Source organism: Bactrocera dorsalis, chromosome 1 (assembly GCF_023373825.1).
Source record: "Bactrocera dorsalis isolate Fly_Bdor chromosome 1, ASM2337382v1, whole genome shotgun sequence".
NCBI classification, from domain to species: domain Eukaryota; kingdom Metazoa; phylum Arthropoda; class Insecta; order Diptera; family Tephritidae; genus Bactrocera; species Bactrocera dorsalis.
The window spans coordinates 79,092,490-79,099,392 of NC_064303.1; the positions used below are offsets into that span (position 1 = coordinate 79,092,490).

Genomic DNA, 6,903 nt, shown 5'->3' on the forward strand with positions numbered 1-6,903 from the left:
TGAACTGAGTTGATTTAGTCATGTTCGTCTGTATATATGCGAACTAGTTCCTAAGTTTTCACGCAATTTTCTCCCCAAAAAGCTGAACATTTGGTGGAACCACCGATATCGGACCCCTAAAGCATTTACATAGCTGTCATACAAACTGACCGAATAAGTTATGTATTGTCTATAAACTTTTTTTATTTGTGAAGGATATCATAACAACGATGCACTCGAAGTTAGCGTTTTTGTCTTGTTTATATGTACAGGGTCCGGCACTCGAAGTAGTAACCCCCTTAGACCGTTCGCGCAGCTGTAGCACTGGAATCAGCTGTTAATAAATTTGCTGAATAACAGTTCGGAGTATTGTTCATAAGTGTACAAAAGCGTTTTGCCAAAGGTGAACGCAAAAAAAAGTGATCAGCGATGGAATTCAAACGTAATAGTGTGATTGCTTTATATTTAGCTGGAAAATCACAGCAATTGTTCGTGAGCTCAAACAGCTTAAAGTGTATAAAGCTTTTGTTTATCGCACCATCACTCGTTACAATGATACCGGTAGCATCGCAAAACGCCATGGAGGTGGTCATCAAAAGACTGCAACGTCACGTGAGATGGTTCGGAAAGTGAAGAAGAGACTTGAGCGAAATCCACGACGAAGTGCCAATCAAATTGCTAAAGAACTGAAAATATCCGACCGCAGCATCCGACCCATATTGAAAAATTAGCTGAAGGTCAAGCCTTACAAGTTCCAAAAGGCCCATTATCTTACACCGAAGCAGCAACAAGCAAGACTTGAGAGAGCACTCAAAGCGGTCAAATTCCGAACATTGTGTTTTCTGGCGAAAAAATTTTTCCAATTGAGCAATTCGTAAACTCTCAAAACGATAGGGTTTACTTGACCGACCAGATGCGAATCCAATGGATTATTCTCTCTGTGCCATTTTGGAGAGCAAGGTCTGAAGTAAATAATACACCAGTCTAAGGCAAAAGGTGGTCATATCGAGCGAAAGTGAATTGGTCCTGAATTTATGATTATTTTCACACATTGTACTTTAAAATAAATAAAAATAATTTTCCAAATCGAATTTATGTATTTTTTAATTGGTGCCGGACCCTGTAACATTAAATGTTTCGGGAAATTTGTGACACACTGTACTTTTACTTTCCCATCTGGTAATTTAGTTCTGATGAAAATGTAGTCGCAGCATAAGTCAAGTAGTTAAGTGGAACTATGTACATAATTTTTAATTTCAAGCATTTTTTTTCTTTTCAAGCTCAATTTTGAAAGGAAAATATTACCTACTGTATCTGGCTTCTACTCACTGTCAGTATCGGTATTAACAGCCCTATTCTCATGAACAAACAAAAATCATCACCCTCACTATTGTGAGTTTTTTATTACTTGTATGCTGACGAGACTTCAAAAGTTCAAATGGTCACAATTTCCTCTCCAATTTGTGAGGTGTTTGTTTGTTCTAATAATTTTAATATTTTTAAAGAAATTTGCAATTCTTTTATTGAATTAAAATGGAGAAAATATTCTTCCAAAGGCGTTATCTATTATATTGTATATATGTATAAGTATTTGTCTATACTGAAAATATGTAACTTACGGTGTTTGTACATTTTACTTCCTTCTAAGTATGAATATAAAGACATTAACATATTTATGTTCATATAATTCAGACAAAATTTTATTTGTAAATATGCATGTATGTATTTAGTACATGCGCGGATAAAAAGATATTTATGTTGTAATGCTGCAGCTGCTACTAAACTGTTCAAATTTGGAAATACAAAAAAGAAATTAATTTATTATATATGTATATATAGATTGCAGAATTACTCACTTTTCTTGGTTGTCCATTTCCTTATTTTTGTAAAATAATTGGTTCACAGGAAAGTGCTTTTCACCACATGTGGTGCTTTCTTCTTGTGAGATTTGAGCAAGAATAACTTCACAAAATAAACCGCACAAATCAGTTGAGAGGGTTTCTTAGAATAGGGCTGTAAATGAATGTATTTTGTAATGGCAACGACGGCAAATTTGGGTCACAGAAAAATGATTTCAAACTATTTCATAGATTTTAAAAATAATGTTATACTAAATAAATATGCATGTTTTGCTTTAATACTGTTTTTCTTTCTGTATATCAATCTTGTTATACGAGGGCTAATGAAAATAGGAATATTTATCAACGAAAATGGTTTTATTGTTTATCAAAATATTCTCCATCAAGATTTATACACTTTTGCATGCGCCTAAACCAATTTTCCACTTTTTCCACTCCGATTGAAACACCTCCAAAACATGGTTTTTGAATGCTTCAACAGCATCTTCTGGCGACGAAAATCGTTGACCACGCATTATTTTCTTGATGTGTGGGAATAAAAAGAAGTCATTGGGTGCCAAGTCAGGGCTGTACGGCGGATGACCCATCAATTCGACGTTTTGGCCGGTCAAAAAGGCGCTGGTTTGAGCCGATGTGTGAGAGCTCGCATTGTCATGGTGCACAATGATTCGTCTTCTCTTGTTCGTTTTTCGAATTTCTCCGAAGACTTCAGGCAAACAAATGGTGGTGTACCACTCAGAAGTGACCGTCCTACGTTACTCAAGCGGAACAGTCGCCACATGACCAGTTTTGCCGAAGAAACAGGCGACCATTTGCTTCGAAGTGCTTCTTCCACGAACAACTTTCGTTGGATTTGGCTCGTCTTGGAAGACCCACACGGTCGATTGCTGTTTTGTTTCGGGCTTATAAACGTCTTTTGAAGCACCGCGATCGTATTTTTTCAGCATTTCTTTACACCAATCCACACGAGCCTTTCTTTGAGCGATTGTAAATTGTGCGAGATCCAACGAGAACAAACCTTTTTTACGGCCAGGTGTTCATGCAATATCGAATGTATGCTGGTGGGAGAAATGCATAGGCATACCTCTATCTGAAGGTATGTTACATGACGGTCTTGCATTATCAGTTCACGTACGGCGTCGATGTTTTCTGGCACAACGGCTGTTTTTGGTCGTTGTAACAGTTTTTCACAGTGCTATAGGATGGTGCTTCATAGCCATACAAAGATTTTAGTTCATCGATGCGAGATGAATTTTTTAATTCCCTGTAAATAAAACAATTCACGATTAAATGACAAAACGTCCTGAGTGATGTTATGCTAAAAAATGTCAAACTTTCCAATGGAAATGTCAGATTGCAGCTGGCAACACTTAGGGTTGCCTACGTCAGAGATATGTATATATAGCAGCCTACGTAAATTTTATAATTAATTGCAAATTTAGAGACATAACAACATTTTCTCAAAGTTCGAAAGACAAAATATTACATATCAAATTTGAGCAAATTTGCTTTATAAAAAAATATCAAATTATTTCATCTGCGATGTTTTCTGTTTAAATGAATGAATTAGTTCCATTTAGCCTTGATCAATTACATAGCTCTGCTGTATTTTAATTCAATAGACATGTAATATTAAATCACTTATGTCAGATGCAAGAACAGATTTGCAATGTGCCTCAAAAATTTGTAGAGTCTTTACTTGCCGTTGCATAGTGAAACATTTAAATCCCATTATTTTAATAATAATCTCAATTGTAGAGAACAAAAAGTACTGCCAAGCCGAATTCATTGATACTATTCGATTTCATTGTTCAATTGTATATAGTTGTCTTTGATGACGATGCATCCATTATTGCCATCTTTCTACGTTGTGATACCGTTTTTGTATTGCATATTAACATTTTTATACTCTTGCAACCAGTTGCTACAGAGTATTATACAGGGGTGTTGTGGAATCCAAGACAGAATTGCTTAGCTATCGGATTTGCGAATACAGAATCTGTTTGGATTTTCGTCTTTTCGAACATACGCAAAACCAATATTGGAATCAGCTGTTTACTAATGTTACAAAACTTGCAATTAAATACATTTGGAAGAAGTCCTATTAAAATTTTTAATGAGTTCCGAATTAAAGAAAGATTTTAAGAGATAACATTTATCGAATGAATAAAGCGCATTCGGGTGCTAAAATACGTTTTGTAAATCTAATAACTTTAAATATCCGTATTTCGTTTTTCCACAAGCTTAATAATTAAAACATTTCGTGTTTTATACTATGTTCGGACCGACATTGAAAACATTTTGAAAACACATTTGTATGTTGTGGAATGTAAGTCGTTCGGAACGAGAATGTGTGTTTTCGATGAGTTTTCACTGACAACTATCAATACGGGGATTTTCTTGCTCTTGCAGGATGCCACAAAATGCAAAAATCCTATACCGAAATATGCAAGGCCAAGAGAGCACCCATTGCAAAATCTAGTGATATATGACGGCACGAAAATAAACATGGGTTTTGGTCTGACATATTTTACAGCCATTGCAAATAAATTTTTGTGTGTGTTTGTTGTGCCGTTGCACCAAGAAGAAAATTCTGCAATTGGTGCACCGTGCAAGGGTTTTGCAAGAACAAGAAAATCCCCTTAACAGTGAGCAGCTGTATTTGTATATGGAATGTAAACAAATATCAAGTGACAATTTAGGGCCGGCAAAATATGTCTTCCAAAAAAATCGATTAAATTAGAGCAGGCACCGATTATAATGAGTGGAACATAAGTTTTCAAGTAGTTTTCAGCGAAAACTGTGTTTTCGTTTGACAGATTTTACATGGACGAAAACACAAGTTTTCGGGCGAAAACCAGTTTTTCCCACGAAAACATGTTTTCAATGTCGGTCCGAACATAGTATTATATTTATGTTTTCGCCTATAGAAATAAAGATAAATTAATTCGAAATAATAAATTAACTTGGTTTCTTAATTTAAATACATTTCAAATCTGTCAGCGACTATCTTTTGAATTGAAAATATTAGTGAAAACTTTCAAAAATATTTTCGAAAAAAAATTTATTGCATATTTGGTGCTTTTCCTCACCATCATCATCGGCTCTGCCGATCTTTTTTGGGTATTCTGTTACTCGGGAAGTCTATTCCCCCATATATTATATACAATTCTAAATCAATACACATCATCATGTCACTTCTAATCTATGAAATGTCATGAAATTCTCACTGGAGAATCGATAAAGATAGCAGATTCTAACACACTAGTCGACATATAGATGGCGCCACCAGGAGGCTCTAGATTGAAAAAGTCCTGTTTACTTTGGAACGCACCTTGTACTTCACACCGCTACTGCCAGGGTACAGTAATTTTTGATTCCATACGTACATATGTATATGGATTATACTGATTGTTGTTAATGAACAGGACGGTTTTTGAACACACCATGTGGAATCGTCAAGACATTTATAATATCCCAACAGAAAATTGCATTGGCTTTATCAGATGGTGGCGAACGACGCACAGAAATTTATGACAAACCTCAGATCGAGAAAAAGTTCAACCGTAATTTGAGATAAGTGCATGATATCCTCGACAAAAACGCAATAAAGATATGATGCCAGTCCCAAGCACCACGCGAGCAGACTCGCGGGATCAGACTTAGTAATATACTATATAAAAAACATAATCCCATAATAAACTACCATTGAAAATTTAAATTTTTTGTAGTCTTCAATTGATGACACTGACTTCACTGACTTAAAAGTCTGTTTTTATCAATTTTAAGTACAAGATACTAGGAGATTCGGCCAAGCGATGCGGTGGATAAGGTATACAGTAAATACTATGATTATAAACTATTCAATGAGTGAAAATAATATTAAAGAATGTAAAAATCCAAAGAATTTTACTGTGGTTTAATTTTGAAAATGATTGTTAACATACAAATAACTATTTGTCACTGCAAAAATTAATGAATTTACCAATTATAATAATACTAATATTTCTTCCTTAACTTTGAAAACGTTCTTATGTTAAGAAATATATTTTTTTATTTATGATTTTTTGACCATCAAAATTTATTATATATTGGTTAATTGAGATAAAACCTATTCTTTTTTTGGGTTCTGTAGGTTAGGAACCCAACAAAACGTGACATAGTATGCATAGAAAAGTATGTGTATGATGTACATTGTTCTTATAGAAGAAGAAAATCTTGTACCTCATGCTTTTGTTTTACGTCTACTCCAAGCATTTGACTTGCCAACCATTTAAAATGAGTATATTTTATACGTTTTTCATCTGCTAATACATGCATTCAAAGCATTACTTACTATCTCCAAGGTATCTTCACATGCAAAAAAATAACAAAAGTCTTGAGCTATATCAGTCCACTGTTAAGTTATCCTTTAGGTAATGATATGCTTATTTCACTGGAAAAATCATTATACTCTCAATATTTGGTGTCATCGCTTTTTAACAACAAAATGAACAGTGCGCATGAGCCGCTCTTACATTTATCTATTTTTGAGATTTTCCATAATTTTCGTTTATGCTATGTTACAAAGTCATTTAGCTTTCTGCCAAATAAGCTTTTTATACAAGGTACATGCCGGCGGGTTGATAATGAAAATAGCAAAAAGTTGCAAAGGCCAGTTTACAATCCCTTCCCGTTCAGCTCTTTAATATTAAGTCAACATTGCGCATGAGTCACATTTAAGGTTGCTCATACATTTTATGGAATGTACATATTTTTGATAATTTATAAAAAACGAACCGGGTTGTTAATGAAAATGTTTGACAAGTTCACCAACTCAAGGTGGGACTGCCAATATAGCCTTGCTTATTGCTTACCTACTATCTACTTGAAGATTATTATACGCCTATGTATGTAGTATGTGTATGTATGCATACGAATATGTGGGATGCACATGCATTATTTTTGCTGTTTATTAGATATGGGTTTCATATGGGTTGCCCTTCATAGCTCGTTTGCATTCAACAATAAAATGCAGACATGATGACGAGACGGTTATGATGACTCCTCTGCGCTTGTGTACTAT

The 6,903-nt window shown here is 34.6% G+C and overlaps 1 long non-coding RNA gene across 1 annotated transcript; it reads right to left on the minus strand.

The window, feature by feature from the left end:
- Positions 1–1,186: 1,186 nt before the first annotated feature.
- Positions 1,187–6,300, minus strand: LOC125778247 (uncharacterized). Its single transcript, XR_007422589.1, has 3 exons — positions 6,175–6,300; positions 1,836–3,102; positions 1,187–1,762 (listed from the first exon to the last, which is right to left on the minus strand). It is a non-coding gene; the product is annotated as an uncharacterized LOC125778247 (long non-coding RNA).
- Positions 6,301–6,903: the final 603 nt, after the last annotated feature.